The sequence below is a fragment of the Abramis brama genome (genome assembly GCF_963993115.1).
Source record: "Abramis brama genome assembly, chromosome: 7".
NCBI classification, from domain to species: Eukaryota; Metazoa; Chordata; class Actinopteri; order Cypriniformes; family Leuciscidae; genus Abramis; species Abramis brama.
In genome coordinates this window covers 19700487-19726354 of record NC_139969.1, presented here as the reverse complement: position 1 = coordinate 19726354, position 25868 = coordinate 19700487, and the positions used below count along the sequence as shown (strand labels likewise).

Genomic DNA, 25868 nt, shown 5'->3' with positions numbered 1-25868 from the left:
CGATCGACTCGGTAACCATGTGTTAATTACCCCTACAGTAACGCACACTTGGATTTCACACACGTGTAAAAGAAAAGCTAACTTTTATGCACAGGCTAGCTGCTATGTTTGATACTTTTTCTCTATGTCTAAATGTTCACTCCTCGCGTGCCTAACTTACGTTTTACAATGCAGGGACTGGAACTACAGATATGCTAGTTATAAATACAGTAATCATTACTTATTACTTATTATTTAGGCAGAATAAGTTCGTTGTGATTTCCAAGCTCATTGATGTTAGCAGTCTTCCTTGTAGAGTGTGCTCTGGTGGACAAACTATGCAGCGCCAACACTCATAACATGGTTGCAGGGTGTTTCGCCCGCTTTTATTTTATTTTTTAAATATATCGATATATCGGTCGGGCTCTCCTCAGCTGAAGGAAATAATCCATTATTTATCAGCTTTAATATATCGGCCAAATTTTCTTATTGGGCCGATAACGATAACATTAAAAATGAACACACATCGACCAATACCAATATGGTGGCCGATGTATATTGTGCATCCCTAATTTCTGAAGGTTCATGTGACACTAAAGACTGGAGTAATGGCTAAATTACATTTTAAAGTTGTAATACTGCATTTTTAATAAAATAAATACAGCTTTGGTTAGACTTCTTTCAAAAGCATGAAAAAATGTTGCATATCACAAATAATTCATTTTAATTTCTATCATTTTCCTTGTCAATGCATAAAGACATAACACAAGAGTCTTTTAGGAAGTTGTTCTCATTCTTTAGCTAAATGAGAAATTGCATGATTCTGGTATGTAAATCTCCTCTGAAATGTAAAACTCATATTGGCTTTGGCATTATTTTTTGAGCTGAAGTGTAAAGGCGATTGCAAGCTTTGTCTGATGGCTGAATGACATGGTTCTAGCAGTGCAGTGCTCTCATGAGCCGCTGACTACTCTCCATGAGAGGCCTCCATTTTCATCCTCATGCAGTTTTAGCTGAGAGGCCCATTGATCCTGAAATCACTGAGCACTTCCCTCTGAAGAGGTCGTGGGTTGTCTCTCTTTACACCTGTTGTTGGCGCATACAGACCATTTCACCATTAAAGTGATTGAACTTTTATTATTTAAATATGCATTTTTTTATGTTATCTGTTATAAATAGAGCAAGCACTATGGGTGGATTTATTTTATCCTATTGATATTAGTATTTTTATTTTCTCATCTCTTTTAAGCCTCTTGTTTGTCTTCTCTAATGTTATCTTCCTTTCTGCTTTTCTTAGACTATATCTATATCTTCAGCTCTTTCAGTGTCCAACCTTTCTTCTTCTCCTCTTCCTCCTGTTCTCTTCTTATTCTTTTCTTCTTTTACCCACTCCACATTTTCTCAGTCATTGAACACCTCTCTTTATTCTTGTTTTTTCCAGGTTCTTTGGGTTTTCACACACGAGTCATGACCCATTTAATGCACAGAATGCCATGATTGTGTTTAATAAATTGCATTTCCTGTGCTGTGCGCGTTATTACTAACCCAGCATATATCAATATGATTCTATTTGACAGCATGTCATGTGCATTTGATAATAGTGTAGCTTCCTTTAGCTTTATGGTAGTTTGAGTTAACCATTTTGAAAACCAGAACCGTAGATTAAAGCAATCATATGTTATATTCTCTATAATTTGTCATTTATGTGAAATCTAGAAAAATTTACAATCTGTATACATACATACATTTTTAAAGAAGTCTCTTTTGATCACCAATGCTGAATTTAATTGATCGAAAATACTGTAAAACAGTAATATTGTGACATTATATTACAATTGAAGTTATTTTATATTGTAATAAATTTTCAAATGTCATTTATTACTCTTGTGACAGCTGAATTTTCAGCATCATTACTCCAATTTTCATTGTCACATGATCCTTCAGAAATATTTGTGTGTGTGTGTGTACAAACACAGAATATATTGTGTAATGAAATGGCAATGCATATGTAATGAAACGGTGCTAATGAGCAACAAGAAGGCATATGGATCATTTAAACCGCCAAAGATCCAGCCACCTGACAAACTGACTGAACAAGCTCATTAGCAAATGATTCAGTTTAAATTATTTCTCTCTTTCTCTCACACACACACACACACACACACACACACACACACACACACACACACACACACAATGCTGAAGTTAGCTATAACCTGCTGAAAGGTGAAGAACAAAGCACATGCAATACTATCAGTGTTCCTCAGTGATGCATTTCAAATTTGGGTTCACACCAGTGTCATCGTGTCAGTGAAAGCATCCTGTTAGTGCTGTTTGTTTCAAAACCCATTTTTTCAGCTCTTTGAGCATTATGTATGAAATTCCACATACAAGTACTAGCCTATATAAGTACCAGTGCTAATATACAAGCATCTGTGCTGCAAAGTAAGTCACTCAGTAAATAGATGATGAGACAGTAGAGGTATTGATGCTTTTCGTCTTTCATCTGTCACATGATCAGGCTGGGTGTCAGATGAACTTGGCAGTGCTGTGGGATATGAGCTGCTTTACTGTAGACGCCTGAAATGAGGTCCAGATAGCGTGGGTGAGGCCCTACTCAAACGCAATTTACTTAATATGCACAATGAGGTGGATATTGTATCCGTTACTGCTAACTGTTTATAAGGACATTTCACCATGAAACTGCTTTGACTTAAGTATTAGCTGCCCTTTTCAGTAGCACTAGAGTTGCATACATACATGTAATGTATTGTACAGTTAATTGTTAGAAACGTTGAATGTTTGAGCTGTCTGACATCTTAAAGTGTGCACATTTTTTATACTGAAAAATTACAACTAAAACTAAATCTTTCAAAACACTGCTTTGTCTGTTTGAGTTTCCAGACCAGCATGGCTTAGCAACATTGTATCAACCATTGTAAGTTTGGAGTTGGGACTATATGTTTGATGTGACTATATGATTGTGTCAAGTAATGTCCATATATGGCAGTAATATACAGCTGTAAGATAATACAAGTAATGAGTCATTTATTCAGATAAGCAGGCACAATGAACAAGTCTGTTTGAATATTTAATACTTAGTTTGGTGACACCAGGAGCATAGTTCAATAGAAACATAGAATCTATTAATTATATACATCATGCGTTCTGAGCTTTTATAAGCACTAAGTTTCCATACGAACTGAACGGACCAATTATCTGCACAATATGAGTGAAGCCCAGTTGCTTAAAGGGTTAATTCACCCAAAAATAAAAATGATCCAATAATTGACTCGCCCTCGAGCCATCATAGGTGTATATGACTTTCTTCTTTCAGCCAAACACAATCGGGAGTTATATTAAAAAATGTCCTGGCTCTCCCAAGTTTTATAATGGGAGTGAATAGTAAATGAGATTTTGAAGCCCAAACAAGCGCATCCATCCATCATAAAAGTAATCCATACGGCTTCAGGGGGTTAATAAAGGCCTTCTGAAGTGAAGCGATGTGTTTTTGTAAGAAAAATATCCATATTTATAACTTTATAAACTAGAATCGCTGGCTTCCGGTGACGGCCGTACGTGAGTCGAGTTACGACCGAAGAGGGACCTCTGACCCGATGCGTGACGTATTGAAGAACACAGAAGTGATGCAAAGCAAAACAAAACACCAGTCAAGAATTAGAAGTCTAAAACGAGAATTTTTAAATTCTCGTTTTAAAGAATTTTTTAAGAATTTTAAAAAAAGAAGAAAAAATTACTTTAGTAGTATAGTGCCAGGGAGCCACTAATCAATCAATCCAATTTTATTTGACTATAATATTCGACTCCTCTTGATTCCCTGAGCCCTGGTGTCACCTTCAGTCCCTCTTCCCAAATACTGACAGCATGTGTTTTTATCAGTAAAATTTCAAACAAATTAGCCTGTGAGAAAAAGCCCCACAGATCTGTACAGATGATGCATGTTGTTATAGAGTTCTGTCTGTAAAGTGAGGCATGATAACTCTGCGGTTGAGAATACTTCTCAGTTTCTCTTTTACTCTCCCTCTCTCTCCCTCTCTCTGACCTGCTGTATACTCCACCCCTTCCGCTCAAAGACTAATGCAATGAAATGACAAATGAATTAACTTTAAAGATCAGCCATCTTGTTCTATCAGGGTGCCGCTGCTAAGCCTCATTCTACTGCCAGTATAGGGTAGTTGTGTTTCAAACACATCCATAGGTACTGAGGTACTATATGCAACATATAGAAAGGATTACATTTTGTTAATTCATTTGTCAACTATAGAAACATTTACTGAATGGAAACATTTATAAATCTTCCAGGCAGCTTTAATCACAACTGGTTTTAAAACAACAGTTGCTATGTTCACAATTCTGAATTTGAACCCTCTGAATTTGAAAATGAGTTTGACTGCTGTGTGAAGAACAGCAATCTGAGCTGCTCTAAAAGTGAACATATTGCATTACCATGGGTTAGTCAGTTGCCAGGTAGCCTGAGGCGGTGCCATATATCAGTGAGACTGGCTGCTCGGGCTCCTGGCCTCTCCAGCGCTCAGCGTTCTCACCACGTCCCTGCTTTGATATTACTTCTCACAGCAGCTCACATCAAGATAATGGATGTAGACTCATTCATTATCTCCATCAATCACATGCGCTTACACACAGGAGCTGGGTGTAAGAAGAGCCTCTAGTATGAAGCCTGAGAATAGCGGACAATTGAATTAGGCTAAGCTCTATATGTGGCCTGTCAAGATAGTAATTATCCTATATTAGAGAGGCATGAATGGCAAAGGTCATCTTACGTAGATCTACGGCTGGTGAATATTTATGTTTTTGTGGTTTAGCAATGAAATACTGAGATATTGAAAAAAGTACAATGTGCTTTTTAGTCAAGGACATTATGAGAGGTTGTTCATGCATGTGAGTGCATTCCACACTGTACTGTATGCTAATAGATTCCTCCATAGTAAATGGTTTGTTTGTGCCTGAGGTGCTGGACAGCATAAGTGATCTGTATGCAAAGTAACATCAGCACTTTATTAAGTATGAAAAGACTGTAAACACTCAATGGCAGCAAAGTAAAGTTCAAACACACATTATGCACCAGGTCAAAATATGTGTAATTACTTTGAGAAACGAAACTCTTCCTTTCAGGGGTGTTTCTGCTAAGGAATTTAATCTAATTTAATTTAATTTCACCACTGTAACACCATAATTTCTGGTGAAGTCCCATTTGAAATAAACTTGAAATGTCTTGACACATCTGTGAACATTAATATATTTATGGTGTGGTTTTAAGGACTAATGATCAGACTGTTAAGAATAGTAATAAAAGTAGTTCAACATCAACTACATCAATTATTATTGTAACTGTAGTATGGTAGTTATTATTTTTGAAGCATTTTAAAAATATGAAGCAATTATGTTACTTTGAGCATGAAGTATATTATAGCTTTATTAGTATTATTTTTATTGGTAGTGTTTTGTTAGTATTGGTATAATGTTGCTCCATGTCTTAAAGGAACATGGATGATGATGTTGTTGAGCTGCTTTACACACTCACTGTCAGGGCCGGAGTGGGGCCACTTTTCAGCCTGGGAGTTTCAGGCCCAAGACCGGCCCACTTTTCCCATGGTAGAATTCCAAATTAGCACTTTTTCCAAATTGGATAAATGAAGCAACAGTTCAGCTCTTATAGTTTGTATTAATACCATGGTTCAACAAATAATGTAAAGGTTAAATAATAATTCACTTAGACTTTATAAGAAGCAATTGCGACTTTATTTCACACAATTCTGACTTTATATCTTGCAATTCTGACTATATAACACGCAATTGCGACTTTATTTCACGCAATTCTGACTTTATATCTCGAAATTCTGACTTTATAACACGCAATTGCGACTTTATTTCACGCAATTCTGACTTTATATCTCGAAATTCTGACTTTATAACATGCAATTGCGACTTTATTTCATGCAATTCTGACTTTATATCTCACAATTCTGAGAAATAAAGTCAGAATTGCGAGATGTAAACTCGCAATTGTGAGATAAAAAGTCGCAATTATCTTTTAAAATGTTTTATTCTGTGGCGAAAACAAGCTTCCATACCTCCTGGCCTCTTCCTCCCATCCATCCTCCCTGACGCGTACCGTTACGGTAGGGCCAGCTATTGGTAGGCGCCGGCGGTGCCGCGGCCGCGGGGTAGCCTACCTGAGACCCATGGACCCAACCAACTCTATGGGAGGGGAGAACTCCCTCACATGGTACAACCCATGCAGAGGCTGCGCGCTGCGGTGTCAGAATGCGGAAGTTTGTAGCCTAATCTAACTAACGTGACAAATGTGAATAAAAAAAATAAATCCTTGACCGGCCCAAAAGTGAAGCGGCCCACCGGGAATTCTCCCGATTCTCCCGATTACCCACCCCGGGCCTGCTCACTGTCATGTTCAGCCCTCAAATGATCCACCACCAGTACACAGCGATAGCCAATTGAGAGGTTGTTTAAGGACTTAATTTGTGTACAGTATGTATCACCTTAAGAAAAAGTGTTCTCTCTATAATAACTCTGGATCACCAATGGGATCTATAGAGAGGGTGCAGGGCAGAAAACCTCCATATATTCAGTTCAGCTGGGAAATCAACACAGCGCTTCCCACTCATTGCGTCTCTCACTCAGCCGACAGTTTACCCGTTTGTGTTACGAAGTTTCATCAAAGATAACATCTAATGATCAAAGCCAATGATGCTCGTCTGTGTGAATAATGATGCAGAGGAAACAGCTTGTCTTGAGCTGCGTCCGGAGGCTCAGGAAGAGCCCGCTTAATCATACAAACACTCATTTTATTGTGTCTGTGTGTATGTGCTATCTCATGACAAATCCATAGCTCTCTATAATGCTCTGACGACTGTTACTGTGGAGGATCTCATAAAGAGTTCAATTATGCAAATGTTAGGGTGAAATCATAATATTGATCTGATATCTTCCTGTGGAGCTCATAAAGGCCTTTGGAGTCTCAGGTAAATGACATGACAGAGTGTTGTTGTGTGCCGTGAATATTTTTTTGTTTTGATGGCTGGATTGATACTAGTAAAAAACATGTTTCATTCCAGGTCTTGCAAGGCACATTTGTATTGATATTTCTCAAATATTTTGGTTACAGATTTTGATCTCAACCCAAAGTGTTCTGAAATTAATTAAGATAAACAGATTTTGTTTTGTAGGTAGTTTTAGCTTTTGTGCATTTTTTTTTTTCTTCCTGAGTGTTATTAAAAAGAAATGTAAAATTCAAATTTGAAAACCTTGATTCAAATTATTTTCTTTATCAGCGTTTTGTCTTGTTGTCCAGTAAAATACCTGAACGTCCTTAAAAGAAGATGCATGTAATTGGAAAGTAAAATTACTTAATATATTAAGACTTTTAAAATAAAACTCTAATAAAATAACTTGAATAAATATAATGCTAATAGTTCTTGAATCTAATGGAATATATTCCATTACGAATGCCATCCATAAAAATACACACACAACTTTTTATTTTATGTCCTTAAAGGTCCCATATTGTCAAAACTGAAATTTCCTAGCTTTTTTTCACGATAACAGAGGTATCTATAAGGCAACTACCATATAAGTTTCAAAACAGTCAATCCACAGACAAATGCACACAGCCTGCATAAAGTAGCTGTGCCTTTTCACAAGCCGTTGTGACTTCCGTAAAAATGTGACGTCACAACTACTCAGTCACCGCCTTCAGTCACCACCCAGAGCACTGCCCACTGTCCCTCCCTCCTTTTTTCCAACGCCAGACAACATGCGTCCATGCCGTTGCTGAGCAACAACAACACGGAAACGTGTAGAGAAAACGCCGTTCAGTCGATGGATGTCAGGAAACTACATCATTGCACAGGCTTCCGAAAACAACTAGCACAGTGTTATATATTTTGTTAAATTGAGTACTTGCGTTATCCCAATTTTTACCAACAATGTTTTAATTCCAGAGAAATTCGCAATTTTAACCAGTGTAATGGCCCGTGTCATTACGTCGCCTTTCAGTGGCGTACACACAGAGCGGAGTGAACACACAAAGTGACGTTATAACATTAACTTTTAACACACTCAAATGTATATTAGTATGATTGTTTTGACCAAGTAAAACAGCATTGCGTTACCCCACAATTTTAATTAAAGCTACAATATGTAATTTTTTCGCCGCCAGAGCGCATTTTCAAAACAACAACAAAGACGAAGTTTGATGACGCTGTGAAGGAGAGTGGAACTATAGGAGATGTCGTTTTCACCATCCAGAGATATATAGAATTCACGAATCATATAAATTATATATCATATATATCAGCTAATAAATTAGTTTTTGTATTACCTGTACGTTTTACCACACTTATGTCATCGTAATGAATTAGCTGCCAGGAATGTGAAATGTAATGCTATATTAGCCTGTTACTGATATGTGACCTTTTTGTCAAATGATTTGGTGGGTTGATGCTTACACGTTTAAAACAGTCGTACTAAAAGTACATTTGAACAAATCCACAGTATTTGCAAGTAATGGCTAAATATTTTTGTGCAACACATAGGCTACTTAATTTCACTGCCATAGACTTGCACATATATATACAGTGAGGAAAATAAGTATTTGAACACCCTGCTATTTTGCAAGTTCTCCCACTTAGAAATCATGGAGGGGTCTGAAATTGTCATCGTAGGTGCATGTCCACTGTGAGAGACATAATCTAAAAAAAAAAAAATCCAGAAATCACAATGTATAATTTTTTAACTATTTATTTGTATGATACAGCTGCAAATAAGTATTTGAACACCTGAGAAAATCAATGTTAATATTTGGTACAGTAGCCTTTGTTTGCAATTACAGAGGTCAAACGTTTCCTGTAGTTTTTCACCAGGTTTGCACACACTGCAGGAGGGATTTTGGCCCACTCCTCCACACAGATCTTCTCTAGATCAGTCAGGTTTCTGGGCTGTCGCTGAGAAACACGGAGTTTGAGCTCCCTCCAAAGATTCTCTATTGGGTTTAGGTCTGGAGACTGGCTAGGCCACGCCAGAACCTTGATATGCTTCTTACAGAGCCACTCCTTGGTTATCCTGGCTGTGTGCTTCGGGTCATTGTCATGTTGGAAGACCCAGCCTCGACCCATCTTCAATGCTCTAACTGAGGGAAGGAGGTTGTTCCCCAAAATCTCGCAATACATGGCCCCGGTCATCCTCTCCTTAATACAGTGCAGTCGCCCTGTGCCATGTGCAGAAAAACACCCCCAAAGCATGATGTTACCACCCCCATGCTTCACAGTAGGGATGGTGTTCTTGGGATGGTACTCATCATTCTTCTTCCTCCAAACACGTTTAGTGGAATTATGACCAAAAAGTTCTATTTTGGTCTCATCTGACCACATGACTTTCTCCCATGACTCCTCTGGATCATCCAAATGGTCATTGGCAAACTTAAGACGGGCCTTGACATGTGCTGGTTTAAGCAGGGGAACCTTCCGTGCCATGCATGATTTCAAACCATGACGTCTTAGTGTATTACCAACAGTAACCTTGGAAACGGTGGTCCCAGCTCTTTTCAGGTCATTGACCAGCTCCTCCCGTGTAGTTCTGGGCTGATTTCTCACCTTTCTTAGGATCATTGAGACCCCACGAGGTGAGATCTTGCATGGAGCCCCAGTCCGAGGGAGATTGACAGTCATGTTTAGCTTCTTCCATTTTTTAATGATTGCTCCAACAGTGGACCTTTTTTCACCAAGCTGCTTGGCAATTTCCCCGTAGCCCTTTCCAGCCTTGTGGAGGTGTACAATTTTGTCTCTAGTGTCTTTGGACAGCTCTTTGGTCTTGGCCATGTTAGTAGTTGGATTCTTACTGATTGTATGGGGTGGACAGGTGTCTTTATGCAGCTAACGACCTCAAACAGGTGCATCTAATTTAGGATAATAAATGGAGTGGAGGTGGACATTTTAAAGGCAGACTAACAGGTATTTGAGGGTCAGAATTCTAGCTGATAGACAGGTGTTCAAATACTTATTTGCAGCTGTATCATACAAATAAATAGTTAAAAAATCATATATTGTGATTTCTGGATTTTTTTTTTTTTAGATTATGTCTCTCACAGTGGACATGCACCTATGATGACAATTTCAGACCCCTCCATGATTTCTAAGTGGGAGAACTTGCAAAATAGCAGGGTGTTCAAATACTTATTTTCCTCACTGTATATATATGCTTACCTGTCTATTAAAACACATGCGAGAGCAGAGTCTCTGTGGACAGATCAAGTCCAAGTTTATTGCGAAGCTCTCTCCATCCTGAAAACGCCAAGCCGATATTGATCCTTGTTTTATTTCTCAGTTTTCTCAAAGCCTGCTTGTTTTAGTTGATCTATGTTTGTTTTTTTGGATTTTCTGTACTCGCCAATCTATAATCGTTAACCATGATGACTCAACGACACAACAGCGGTGTGCGAGATATTGTATAATAGATATGCATACATAGATTCCTCATTACCGGCTTACGTATAGCGGCCCATTGAAACGGCCGCTAATGAGGATACTATGTATTGTATCTATGGTTTCTACAAGCGGAAACCGAGGATAGTGCGGATATTACGTCATTGATGGGCGACAATGACCAGGGACGAGCCATTATTTAAAAACTGGAATTTTCAAATCCCTGGGAACTTTTGGGATAATGCAAGTACACAACTGCATGTAATATATCACACTGTGAAATTGGTTTTTGAATATTTTATTACAAAAATCTTACATATTGTACCTTTAATCAAATAAAGTGACCTGTATGAGTAGTAATAATGTTTCATTAGAATGAGATAAAATAATGTGAATTTAAGTGATCAAATGGAACTAAAACAAAGTTCAAGTTCAGGGAAGGAGGAGGCAGGAACCGGCAAACGCTTAATTGTAAGTTTAATTGTAATAGACATAAACAACATAACAAAAGAAGCGGCAGTGGCCAACTACGGCATGCAAGTATAATAAAAACTGCAATATAAAATGTCCCAGGCCTGGTCCTCTCTCGCCCTTCAATGCCGTCATTCCTTCTTGTATCCTTCCGGAGCTCCTCGAGACCGGTGTGTCGTGCAGGTATCTCTCATTAGCATTCGCTCCGGTTTCTTTTCCGCTCCCATGGCTCTCGGCCCTACCCTGATTCATACCACAGTAACATTAGTAAACTTTAATATATTAGCTCATCCATGAACATGATTTATGCCCGAGTTCCATCAGATTGCTTTCCGTCGGCTGTGAAGTCGACAACTCCCATGATTCCACGCTCATCCAGCTACGCCGTTGTTATTGTTTTAAATAAGCGACCTCTAGTGGGGAAACTTACATACTGTTCCTTTGAAATTTGTTACTGTTAAACAGTTATTTTAATCAATTTGCAACCCATATCATATATTTTAAATCTTTAAAAAGGTTTATATGTTTAAAAAAAGTTAAAAAAAGAATCCTGCTTTCTGCTTTGGTACAGATCCACAAACTGTAATTTCAAATACTGAATTGTTGCGTGATTGACTAGATCTGTTGAACTACACTGCTCTTAGAAATTCTGAGTGGTCTGAAACGTGTTTCATTTAATAGTTCCCAAGTGTTATTGCAAGAAGCAATGTCTACCTCGCTGGAATGCACTTTATATTTGTTTAGTGTTTGTTTACAAGCCTATATTTTGTCTGCAAGCCTGTAAAGAGTGTGGCGGGAATCAGTCTTCTGCTCATTCTCTCTCACCCCATGTGTTTGAAGTATCAAAGCTCCACCATCTTAGCCTTCAGCCCTCTCTTTCTGTCTTCATCTTGGATAATAAACAGACACCTACTGAGAACTATAAAGCCTCTCCCATTTTATTCTTCTCTTGCTCAAATTAGGTAGCAGTACATATATTTTCTGGCTTTGTGAGCATCCCTGTTGGTGCACTTGTTAAATTTAATAACCTCAGTTCTATTTCTCTTTATCCCTGTCAGGTTGGTGTGGAGTTTTGTAACAAAAGGATTCCTCTGTGCACTGGAATAAATCAGCCAAAAATGAGGAACTGTTGAGCGTGAGTATGATTTCATGTGTTCCCCAAATATTGTGTTGTATTATGAGCTTTGTGGAAATCCGCCTGGTTTGCTAATGCTGTTTGTTCTCGGTATCATTCAGATTAACCTAATTCTTGACCTGATTGTAATATGCATAATAATAATTTAATTAGATGGACATTGTTTAATATGCGACTCTCCGTTGGTTGGTGTGCGATTGAGGACAACATGTAAGGACACAAAGTTGTCCGTGAGAAGTCACAGACAGATGGTGTAGTACACACACCTACGTTCACTTTCACTCATGTCTTTTCAAGGAAAACACAGTCTGTTTAATAGATTAAGACAGGAGGATTAGGCTTTTACCTGTTTTTTGGTGGATATTCTGCTGCTCTTAAATGTTACACAGTTTTAAATGCATAAAATATTTCAAAACAAAATTTACTTGAGAAGCAGAACTGCATAAAATATTGACTTGAGTTGACTTGAAAATCGATCTTTAAATAATGAGGTAAGAAAAATAAACAATTAAAGCATAAATCTAATACAATTTAGATTAAAATGTTCAAAATCTAGGCTATTCTCTGAAAACAGATTAATCTTGGGGTCAATGACATTCATTTTTTCCACGCCATTGACAAAATACACAGCGCTTCCCCACCACTGACATAATTTTTTTTTAGCAATCTGTATTTCCACTGTTATACAGTAGAGCCCGCTATTACGCATCTGCTGAAATAGAATAGCATCTCTGGATCCAAAGACTAGTGAAGAAGCAGCAGAAACAAATGATAGAAGCATTGCTTGTGCACATGTCATCAAATATTAAACAGCATATAAATCAAAACTGCCAAACATTACATAATGAAATGTTGACCCAGGAAGAGGTGTATGGCTGTGCAAACTGTGTGGGTGATGGACTCAGTCTGATCCAGTCGTAGCCTTTCACAAAAACACAATTTTCTCGGTTCTTTCTTTTGATATATTGTATGTTCAGATATTCATACAAAAAATATTCTAGGGCCAATGAAATTTTTGTGAAAATGATCAAAAATGCTGGTGGTGCCTGGCAACTTAAAAAAAAAAAAGGAAAACCTGGCAATGGCAGGGAAAGAGTTGTTCACTATAAAGAACAAGAAAAATCTTTCAAGTTGCTTTTTACATGGTTGTGAAAATACCATTTTCAAGAAATAATGACACAAGTTTCAGTTGAAATCATCATCAAATTTCAATAAAAGCAATAACATTCTTACACAGTGAGTACATGCGAGTGTACCCATCTCAAGCATTATTTTTAAAGATGATTTAAGTATATTTTTAAGGTAAAAAGTGTTCTTTTTTGGTAACTCAAATAGCACATTAAAGGGCACCTATTATGCAAAATTCACTTTTACATGGTGTTTGAACATAAATGTGTGTTGGCAGTGTGTGAGCAAAACCACCCTAGAATGATAAAAATCCACCCAGTGGATTTTTTACAATCTCAATAAATCATAAGCACTGTCTCAGAACGCCCTGTTCTAAGATTGCTCTCACTGTGACGTAGAATTGCGCAAGCCCCACCGACGTGGTTTGATTGACACTGTGGTTACCCCGCCCTCGGTGATCTGTACACCATCGCCATTGTTTCAACGACAGCCGGTAATGTCTCCTAAGAAGTGTAGGTGTTCTGTTGTGGGATGTAAGAATGGACATAGTAGTCTTCACTGACATCAGAGCCACAGAAAACACAGCGGATGGATTTTATTTATGAAGAAAAGGCGCCACTTAAACTTCCTAAATACGTTTGCGAGAATCATTTTCTGACTGACTGTTTAGTGAACGAGGGTCAAAGTTAATCCTCAAGTGTGGATCGTTGCCTACTGTTCGCGATCCAACGTCACCTCCAGAAGAAGTAAGTGTATTTTATGATTTTTGAACAAATAGTCATTTCGATGTCAGCCAGTTCAACAACAAATGCGTCTAAAGCCATTTATTGTCGTCGTCATAGGATGTTTCAACAAACAACGTCAGACAGTTTTATGTCACGTATCATTTTTTGCAGCAATTACAAATTTAAATAAATTAATACCTGCTCTATCTCCATAGAAAGTATATAAACGTCTATCTCCCTGCAGCATTTGTTTTCTGGTTCTGTATAGCCATCTTCTCACATTTGCCACATAAGCACCTGTAGCCTACGACAAGTAGCCTAATGTCAACATGACGCAACAGCACCCCTCGCATAAATATAATTTAGCAAACGTTAGTACTTAGCAAACGTTATCACAGTATTTGTGTGTGTGTAGTTTAAAAAAATTGCGCGAACGTTATCACAATTTGTGTGTGTGTGTGTGTTGCACATCCATAATTGCAAAGGGGACACGATTAAAACTTTGTAAGTACATAAATGTATCAAATAACCATTCTGAGACGTCTTGGTCCATTCTCATTCGTGTTTATTCTGCCGGACTCTCTTCATCATCTGGGTCCAGCAGGGCGGGGATATGCAGCTCATTTACATTTAAGGTGGTACACACCAAAACAGCTCTTTTTAAAACAGACCCCAAAAATTAAATTTTCAAATGGTTATAGTAAAATAACTGTGGGGTATTTTGTGCTGAAACTTCACAGATACATTCTGGGGACACCCAAGACCAATATTACATCTTGTAAAAAGGGGCATAATAGGTGCCCTTTAAAAGAAAATATAATAAACAGTGAAAGTGTTTTAAAATATTATGTTCTTAATCAATGAAACTAAAAGATAATGCTAAACTATTTTTTTTTTATATTTTAATTTTTTGAATCTGGCTTTTTCCTTAATTATTATATCATTTTTGACTATATACCGGCCCAAAATATCAAAATCTATTTTAATACAGAAATAAAAACTTGCATGCCATAAAAGAGATAATATTTAAGTCAATGTATGTAGTATGCACATTATGAATTTGATTTGTATGTGTATTTATTTATTTTTTAATTAACAGAAGTGATCCTAATGCCATTGACCCTTTCACAGTTTTGCTTCCTTTAAACTACTTGAGATGTTTAGATATGTTTACTGGAAAATAAGACAAAAATACATATTCCGAAAATATAGACACTCCAGATGTTCACGAATAGCTTTAGGCTAGCTGCTAAACAGAGTGCTTTCAGTCACATAGCAGGTGCCGTTATAATGAGTATGGAGGAACCATGCGCCACCCTTGGGTTTCTCCTGTGAATCAGCAGGGTGCTTGGATTAACTGTCCAGCGCAGGGCTATGATCTGATACTGCAGCTCCAGCGCTCCACACACAGTGTGCAGGTTCATTGGATGAGAGTCACGGCTGTTAAGTTATCTGGGAGTAGTCCTCTGTAGAGGACTGATCTGACATGCACTGATAAGAGCTTTTGGAGTGCTGCAGCTCGGCTGCTTTCATTAGTACACAACTGTTTGCTACACAGGAACACCAGTTAAATAGAGGCAGTGACACAGCTTAATTTAATCACACTCATATGCTGCTCGAATGTTCAATCTACAGCTGCTATAATGCAAGCAAAACAATAATTTCACTTCATAGTGGGACTGCAGTGTCTGAAAGATGTGATTTGTTTTGATACACTTATTTAGTTTTCAGTTTACCTCTTCTAGTGTTTTTGAAGTCCATGGGAAATATATCTTAAAATATGGAAGCGCATATTTACATTTACATTTATGCATTTGGCAGACGCTTTTATCCAAAGCGACTTACATTGCATTTCAAGGTACAGATTTACATTGTTATCAGTTCTTACTACTAGCATATGAATCATTCTTTCAGAATTTGTATTTTCAGTACAGTTGTAACAGCATGTACCCTGCTACAAAAAGGACATTGGAAACGAGAGTTGTTAAACTTACAACCATCTACTGTCAGATAAACCATATATTTTAATAATAGTATAATCCCACACAGCTTTGATGCGTAATAGCGGGAGCACTTTGGAATATAACCACGGCATCTCAAAGGACGCATCATTCAGTCCATGACCATGTCTGAGTATAAATTGATTTTAAGAGCAATACTTGATGACTAATCTAGAATGACGTCCATTGACTGCGAGGTGACAGCCATGAACCGAGAAAGATGACGCCATTTGGTTTTTCTTTTTGCCTTTTTATTTAATTAATGATTTTAATTTTACTAGCTATGTTCTTGATCTTTTCCTTTAGGTCACGACATTATGAGTCAAACATCTGGTTTATACAGCTAGAAGCAAGGGTGTAGGCTAAGAATATTCTGAAACGTGGGTGGGGCATATTGTTAACCTTTTCATCTTGAATCAAGAATATTAATTATGTGAAGGAATGTATGCCTAGTAGTCCTATCTGTTCCCTGAAAAGATATCCTGATAACTATAGTAGGATTTAACTGATAAGACTTCCACTTGGTCTTAATCCATATACGTAAAACTCATTTCACTTATACAGAAACAAATTTTACACCCAAGTAAAATTAACCTCTTCAAATGTTTTTTTTTTTTTTTTAGATTGTGCTTAAAGTTGTTGGCTAATGGTTGTTTTGTTTTTCTTCTGGTCACAATAAGGGCTGGATTTTGTTATTTAGTTCTGTAAAGATTAAAGTCACCATGTACAGATCATTTCTTCTGTAGTGTGACGTACATCAAAGTGAAACAGTGATTATCAAAAAAATCGGTTCCATCTATCCATCAGTTTTTAACTGGATTTGAAAGAACAGATGCGATTAAGCAGACTAAATGACTGGAATAAGTCACTAGGATGTTGTTTCACCTGAGAGTTGACATTTTAATTAAAATGACATGGTCTAGAAAAATGTAATGTATGTATGCATAGATGAATCATTCACAATAAGATAAAACATGCATTTAGAAAATAGATCTGAGTAAAAATCTGTGAAGGGATAATTAAATGTAACATCATGTAAACATTTACATTTGATAAAAATCACTGAAAAGTATTGGAAATATTCAAATCAGGAATGTCAGAATCAGAATGTGGAGTTTGTGCATAGAAATGTCTGTTAAAAAACAAGACATGTTGAAGGGTGTTCACTAACCCATCAAAGTTTTGAACTGGATTGGCGTTTATCTTTAGCATGCAGCGTGAAGTATTTAACTCAGTTCCTTGATCATTCCAAAACAATTTCAGCTAGTGAAGAACAAATTTATACTCAATTGCGTTATGCATTGTGCACGTTATTTTTTGTTATTATACTATTTATTTTATTCCATGAAAATTCAAATCCTGTTGTAAATAATAGTGAAAAATAACCTTTTAAAACTGTTGTTCCATTATTACCCCTTAGCAGATTTTGACTTTTTATTTCATGCTGACCTTAAAAAAGAAATGGCAAAAGTTAAGAAAACAACGCAGTCAGAAATGATTAATAATTTTTCCCATTTTCCAATATGGCCATTTCTCTAGTGTAAGATGTTTCATATGGATTTGAGAGAGATGATAAACTGACATAAATGATGATGAGAAGGGTCTCCATGAATAAAGCATCCATGAGTTCGGTGACAAAGCTGCCTAAGGTTGCCAGGCACTTTCTGAAAAATAGGCCATGTTTTGCGGTTCATGTGTGCTGTTGCCCGGCTTTTGTGAGCGAGAGTGAAACAAGCCTTTTTTGGCACCAGCAAACATGTCACAGCAGAAGGTGAAACACGTGGTGGGAGATGCACTTTCTCAGAATGGTGGCTCTGAGTTGCCCGTGGCGAGAGCTCTGCTCATTAAATTTTCAGTTTAATATCTCCATATTTCCCTTTTTTTTTTTTTTCTGTACTGCTCCCCATATAAAATTGCTTTATCTGATGATCGCATAAGCTGAAAAGGGAAAAGAAATTCAGGAATTTGTTTGCCAGTTTTTGTTATTGACAACCTGAATCACAAAGGAAGGATAATGAAAGTGAGACACATTTGTGACCCTCACTTTTAAAACGGCAGCAAAGCACTTAGCGGGATATGATGCTCAGACTGAGAAGTACCCTAAAACAGATGATGCATGATAGTAGTCTGATTCCTACTCAATTCCTCAATTCCTACTACATCACATTGACAGATGATTCAATCATTATTGATTTCAACTCCTGATGAAGAAAACTACTGCACCCTCAAATATATAAATAACATTATCATTGCAGTTCATATTTCATAAGCACGTGTCTCATGCAAATGCACTAAAAGGCGATGAGCATAATGTAAAGTCTGACATTATGAAGTATTTTTAGTGCGTGTAACTCCAGGATATGCTGTTGATACACTGAATGGTTATTATAGATATCTTCATGCTTACATTTCACTTCAGGCAGTAGTTATTCAACTTGCTCTCAGCACAGAATAACAAAAAAAACCTTGTGAGCTGCCTCCAGGTAGGCAAATTAATTGTTATCCTAAGATACAAGGCTTTGGTACAGGCTTTTTTTAGGCTTTTTTAATGCAGCCTTGGTGAGCCCTGAACTTTTGAACAGTAGTGTATTAAAGGGATAGTCCACCCAAAAATGAAAATTCTGAACTTAAAAGAAGATATGTTGGTAGCCAAACAGATTTGGTTCCCATTGACATCCATTGTATGGACAATATAATGAAAGTCAATGGGAACCAAAACGGTTTGGATAACAACAGTCTTCGAAATATCTTCTTTAATGTTCCACAGGCGAAAGAAAGTCTTACAGGTTTGGAACAACATGAGGGTGAGTAAATGATGACAGATTTTTTTATTTTTGGGTGAACTTTAAAGTATTGAATTATTCCTCTGAAATTGCTTATTGAAATCAATTGTCAATGAAATCCTTCTTGTGCTTTGCATGAGGAGCTCTACATGTACTGTATGACGCACAGAGTTGCTACCTAAATAGTGGGTTCCAAATCAGTCACATATGAAGTTCTATTTCAGTTTGGATTCTGTCATAGACAGCAGCTGTCTATGTAGGCAGTAGGTAGCGAGGCAGCTTACTGTGTTTTGTAACAGACCTGATGAATTCCCTTCCTGCCATACGCATCATAACGGAATTTTTTTGCTTTAGGATGATTCACTCTCATTGTTATTTGTAATTGCGTGTGTTCACTTTGTATTAAACATCTTTGATACTCTCTTATTAAGTATATCCTAGTATATCTTAGCATCCCATTTAAGATGCTGTGCGAAGAAATATCCCCTTAATGAAATATGTTTGAGCTCTCAACAAAACCCCAATGAGAATCGGTTTCGCAGCAGAGGCATCCTTTCCCCATCATTACCTCTGACCTACAAACACGTGCGTGAGTCAAGCTAGTGCTTACTAGCGTCACTGATTCAACGCTCACATGTTTTCAGAAACTTTATTTGCCAAGCATGCTCACACAGATTTTTGACATGTATCGGCTACAGAGAAAACCTCTAGATAAGACCAGATAAAAATAAAACAACATTTACAGAGACGCAGAGACAAGATAAAGGCACAAGATTTCTATTTTTTTTTTTTTTAAATGCTGTTGTTTTAAACTTTCTATTCATCAAAGAATCAAAATGTAACACAGTTTCCACAAATATATGGAATTAAGCAGCACAACTGTCAACATTGATAAAAATAGGAAATGTTTCTTGAGCACCAGTCAGCATATTAGAATGATTTCTGAAGGCTCATGTGACACTGAAAATTGGAGTAATGATGCTGAAAAGTGAATCGGACAGACTCAATGACAAGCTGAGTAGAATAGAATTAGCAGCTCCTTGAACTTCCTCAGATGAAACCCTTTTTATTTGTCTATTTGTCAGGTAGCTGGTTAATGTGTTTACATCCACCTTGTTTTAACGTAAGAGGAGGCGCGGACATTTTTAATTTCCATTGTCAGCCTCTTTCAGTTATTTTTGCTGTACAAAAACAGCCCGCTAATGTTGCACACTGGTATTTCTCACTATATTACTTTTGATTTATTATCGTAATCATGAACACACTGGTTTGTAGCATAAATAGTTTACTGTTTACTGCACTTTGTCATTCTTTTACAGTGGCTAATGAAACCGAAGTCTCACACATTTACATGAAATAGCTTTCTTCTGCATTGAAAATATAAATAATTACGAAGTAAACAATTATTCCCACCTTAAAAAGGTTGATATGGAAAACTTTACAGCTCAGATAATAAAAAGAGTTGCGCTGAATTATTCATGTAAGTGCTTTAACAAAATATGAGCTTCACATTTCTTGTGAGATTCACATGTCCAGAACACTGGCCTAGTGTAAAATAAAATACTGTGAAAACATAATGAGGTTATTCCCTCTTTTCTATAATTCAGAAGAACCTTCAGTTCAGTCTCCACACAAAATAAAGAGCTCTTCCAAGTGATGATGACTAGAATTCCCAGTTCAGAGGTTTCTAACAGACCTCATTGGCATCACATTTGAAAGCACTGCTGAAAAACACATTCAAGCGACAAATTTGAAGTTACAAAACAAATTAAAACAGCAGTTCCTCCTCAACGAGAAGAGAGCGGAGTCTTGTTGTAAGTGTGAAAGTACAAATTGAAGAGAGTGTTTGAACGGAGGGTGACATCTTAGCACCCTGTGGAGGAAAGTGCTCCAAACATGGGCTGGTAGGGTTCTGAGCTGGCACAGAGCAGGCCACCCTGTACACTGTATATTGGGGGAGCTGGCCAGGGTGCTGAAGTCGAAGCCTTAGTGAATGTGGGAACTGTCCATGGTAGCATTGACTGTCAGAAATGCAACATAACTTTGTGAACCTGTGTCTCTTTACATGATACATTTGTTTTCATAGAGGTAGAAGTTGCAGCACAAACTCAAGACAGTTTTCAAACATCATTCACAGTTAAATTAAAACTGTTTTAAGAAATTCATGTACATCTCATTCCATCAGCTCCAATGCTAGATTTCCCACAGGACTTCATAGTCTTACAGTCTGTTTATGCAAATTGCATGAACTTTTATGCTCCCCCAAGTCATCCAACTCAAGGCAGTGAAAATTAACAGATGACATTTGCATCAGGAAAATGTGAAGAGTGTGCCCGTTTGGTATTTGTTTGCTTGTTTCTCTTTTTTTCCCCCTTTCTTTGTGTGCATGTGTGTGTATGTGAGAGATAGAGAAGCACATTAATGAAACCGTCATGCCCTGAAGAAAACATTTCATGGGGGAATGCAAGTGGCTCATACCAGATGCATGTGCTTCAGAAATGCTGGCAAGTCATTTTCTCAGTTGAAGACACACTCCTTCATCATAATAACCTGTGAGAGTTGTCATCAGTATGTACTGTCCTTGAACTCTAAAGGCCTGTTCACACAAACGACGACAGCTATAAAGGTAACTATAACGGTAACTATATTAGCGTCCACACCAGCGGACAATATTGTTCTGTTTATTTTAAGCATGTGATTGTCTGTCACTTTAAATGCTCAAGCTCATTATAGCAGGATTAATTCTGATTGGCTGTCAGTGTTTTATCTTTCATGAGCTGGATAAAATCGTTCTGAAAGTGATTCCAGCGATATTGTTTATCTGTGCCGTTATCGTTATATCTGTGGCATGGACTCAGCTATTCTTTGATACTGAGAACGATTTTTAGAACTATATCTTTATTGTTATATTTATAGTTATCGTCCTTGGTGTGAATGGGCCTTAAGACTCTGATTATTTGCAACAAGGATAGGATAATGTGGGGCTTGTGCTCCAGGGCCTTTACTTTACTTTACTTTACTTTACTTTACTTTACTTTACTTTACTTTACTTTACTTTACTTTACTTTACTTTACTTTACTTTACTTTTACTTTTACCTTTACTTTTACTTTTACTTTTACTTTACTTTACTTTACTTTACTTTTACTTTACTTTACTTTTATTAAATTGTTTACCAACCAGGCATGTGGAACACTTTTTTTTGTTTTGTTTTGTTTTGTTTGTTTTGTTTTGTTTTTTAAGACCTAGATCCTAGATAAACCTTTGATGGTAAATTTTCTATTGGATAAAAGTTCATTAAAGATGTTTAAATTACAACAGTCACTCACCTCAGATACCCTGCATCTGAATACATCAGAGGACGACAAACGCTTGCATTAGTTTTTGAGACAATCACTTCAGTAGAGCTGTTGAATATCTTTAATTCAATTCGACCTCATATTTTACGTCAGGTAAAAATAAAAACAGTGAAAGTTTAAATATCTTGAAATATAAATCATGCATTATAAAGCGGTGACTAATAATGTGAATCAATTTCTTCACTTGCTTTTGGCGCTTGGTGAATGTTGATTTTGGACCATTTACTTGTGGTTGTGTTTATTTTAACATACTTCCACAGTATCGTAATCGCAGGAAAATGTTTCACATCGAGGGCGTCATGTGGCATCATGGGTGGGTTGGGTGACATTTGTGCTCCAGGGGCCGATTATCCTTTGATCCATCCCTGTTTGCCATGATTGACAAAAATGTGAAGAGCAATGATCTTACAGTGATCTATGGGTACACGGACACCTGACTGGCAGTGAGAGGCACCACCTTACTGGGACTGATATTACACCTGTAGTCTGTCAGGAAGAGACTGTCATCCTGACATCTTGTGCTCTTGCAAATCTGTTTAACAACATGGATTGTAGTGTCTATTTCACAAGCCTAGACTCGAATAACTGAATCAGTCTGGTTTACTAGATCATCAGTGTCTACATTGGCTTGTAAAACCTAATGGAGCACCACAATGCACGTTACTCATAGTTGTGAATCAGTTGGCCATGTTTTGCATTTAAAGGAAAATGTGGGGTCAATACAAGTTAAGCTTAATCCTTAAAAAAAGCTTACTTTTTTTTTTTAAGCAAACATTTAAGTAAATGGGGACAATTAATTTTTAAAGGATTTAAAAGCAGAAAAGTTAAGCTTATAATGTTATCAAATTACTATACAGTAAAAACAGTAACAGATATTTCTAATAAACTGATTTGCTGCTCAAAAAACATTTCTTACAATTATAAATGTTAAAAATGGTTATGCTGCTTGATATTTTTGTGGACATTTTTTTTCCAGGATTCTTTGAATACAGAAAGTTTGAAAAACAGCATTTATTTGAAATTAAAGTTTTTGTAACATTATAAATGTCTATCCTTCACTTTTGATCAACTTTGCATCCAAAAGAACAGCGTTTATTTAAAATAAAATAAAATAAAATTATAACAATGTAAAAACCTTTACTGACACTTTTTATCAATTTAATGTGTCCTTGCTGAATAAAATAATTTGTTTCTTTGAAAAAAAGAAAAAAAAAATACTGACCCCACATTTTGAACAGCAGTGTTTTCGCACTCAAACCATGTTGCCATGAATATTGTTTATATCTTTCTTGAATATACTATTGAGATTATTTTAACATCTAACATAGAGGTCCTATTCACTTCCATTGTAAGTTTATTAGTGTAACCCAGATTTTTGCTTCTTTGAATAAAAAACAAGGACAAGTGAACTTAATGTTTGTGGTAATCAAACATTATCCCACAAACACTGCTGATTAAGCTTAACTTTTACTGACGTGTCCGAAGCAAAAACACTTCCAAACTGCCCACCTCTCCCCATCCTGGGGCCAAGCAGCCCTGCATCCTCAAAGCACTGCCTGAACACCAGCTGTAAGGAGCATTGCAACACAGCGGTGAGGAGTGGATAAAGAAACACTCTCTCACTGCATCCTCTTTGCTTGCATGGTTCTCTCTCTTCTCCATGTCTCTTCTTTCTCGCTTTCTCTGAAAGAGAGCTCTTTCTCTGTCGCTCTTTTTCTCTCTCTCAAGCCCACGCCTGGTGCAGACTCGGTTGAATCATGGGATTGAGTGGGTGGGAATGTGCTTCTTTTCTCCCAAAGACACGCAGACACATACACACTTGCGCACACAAACTCACACTCTGACGTATCCCAGGCGGACTGGAGGATGCAGCCTGCGGCTCAGCTTTCTGACATTTCTCCTCCCTTATCTCTTCTTTTCCCCTGCATTTCCTCGTTTTCATGTGCTGATGCATAATGGATTTCTGCATTCTGCCTGATGTGTGACATAATGAGCCAGTGCTTGCTAACCTTTTGATTCCATTAAAATTGTTACAGATGCTTTTCCTCCCCCCACTCTGTGATTTCTCGTCTACAGCAGATTTATATATAAACAACATTACTCAACATATGGTATGATCAGTCCGGCCACCATATGTAGTTATGAAGAATCTTGATTCTGATTAGCCAATTGTGGTATTCTGTGTTCAGAAATTTGTGTATAATGACACTAAACTGTCGATTTTCCCGTTGTCCCTGGCAACGGATTTCCTGTGCTGTGCTAGTTTCACTCCACATTCTCTTTCTTCCAACATACTAACATTGGAGCTAACATACCTAACATCTTGGAGATGTTGCCGCAGTTCTTCTGGATTTAGTTTGTCTCAGTTTTTTGGTTTCTTCATATAATCACACAGACAGACTCGATGATGGTGAGATCAGATCTCTGTGTGGATAATACCGTTTTTTGTCAGACTCCTTGTGCATACAAAAATCTCACTGGATTATTACAATTGATGGCAAAAGGAATGTTTGGGAATGTAAACTGATACACACAACTGGTGAAAATACTAACGTGCGTAAGAATTTTGCACAGTACTGTGTGAATTATGAAATGTGAAAAATACTCCAAAGCAAAATACTCAAGCAAAAATATTGCAACATTTTAAAGGTTCAGTAGGGTGCAAACATCTGAGAACACTAGTGAAATTGCTTCTATTTAGCATTTTTATAGTATAATTTATTCTAATTATAATTTATTAACACAACAATTTGAGTGAAACCTTTAATAGAAAAAGTTGCATTCATTTCAGAATGTCGTCTTTGTATTTGGTACACTACCTAAAATATTTTATATTTTATATTTTTATATTTATATAATATTTTATTTTGTTATATTAAAATAACATTTTTGGATTTTGCAGGTTCTAGATGTTCAGTGTGCTCTCAAATTTGTGTACCCTTTAGTACATTTTAGATAAACTACAATTTGTAATATATCTATGGCAAAAATACGCTATTGAGATCTGTTTGCATTTAGTGATGGAAAAACTTTATATGAACTTTCTTTTTCTTGAAATTTGTGATTTCTGTTTGTGAGCATCTTTGAACACCTGTGTTTCTGTTGACATGTCTTTTTTCACTCGATAAAACTCAAACTGGAGTTTTCAGTTGATTGACTGCTGAAATTGATTGGCTAGAGAGAGGGGTCTTTGTGCTCTGTAGTTCCCAGGCTGTAATCATGGCTTGATTGAAAGCAAAAATGGAGTAGTGTCGCGTATGCTGGGCCTAAAGAGAATGCTTAAGCCCTGTGGGACTAGCAGCTAATCAGTGGAGGATAAGTGTTGAGAGATAACATCTGCACTAACTTTAAACAACTCCCATGTGGACCTCACTTCAATTTTGTCAGATTAAACAGCTTATAGTTAATACGATAAAACACAACCAGGCATTTCCCTTTGCTAAAGTTATATCTTAATGCTTGTTTTATTGATATACACTTTTCATTTGCCTTGTAATATCAATTCAGAGAACAAAAGTATGTATGTGTATATATATATATATATATATATATATATATATACAGTGAGGAAAATAAGTATTTGAACACCCTGCTATTTTGCAAGTTCTGCCACTTGGAAATCATGGAGGGGTCTGAAATTGTCATCGTAGGTGCATGTCCACTGTGAGAGACATAATCTAAAAAAAAAAAATCCAGAAATCACAATATATGATTTTTTAACTATTTATTTGTATGATACAGCTGCAAATAAGTATTTGAACACCTGTCTATCAGCTAGAATTCTGACCCTCAAAGACCTGTTAGTCTGCCT

General features: G+C 36.9%; 1 protein-coding gene across 1 annotated transcript in view; it reads left to right on the top strand.

Annotated features, from left to right (window-relative positions):
- Positions 1-25868, top strand: part of dlgap1a (discs, large homolog-associated protein 1a) — a 126244-nt gene that overhangs the window by 28569 nt on the left and 71807 nt on the right. The window contains exon 2 of the mRNA XM_084118952.1: positions 11987-12063. The gene's annotated coding sequence lies outside the window, so the exon portion shown is untranslated. The remainder of the gene's footprint in view (positions 1-11986; positions 12064-25868) is intronic.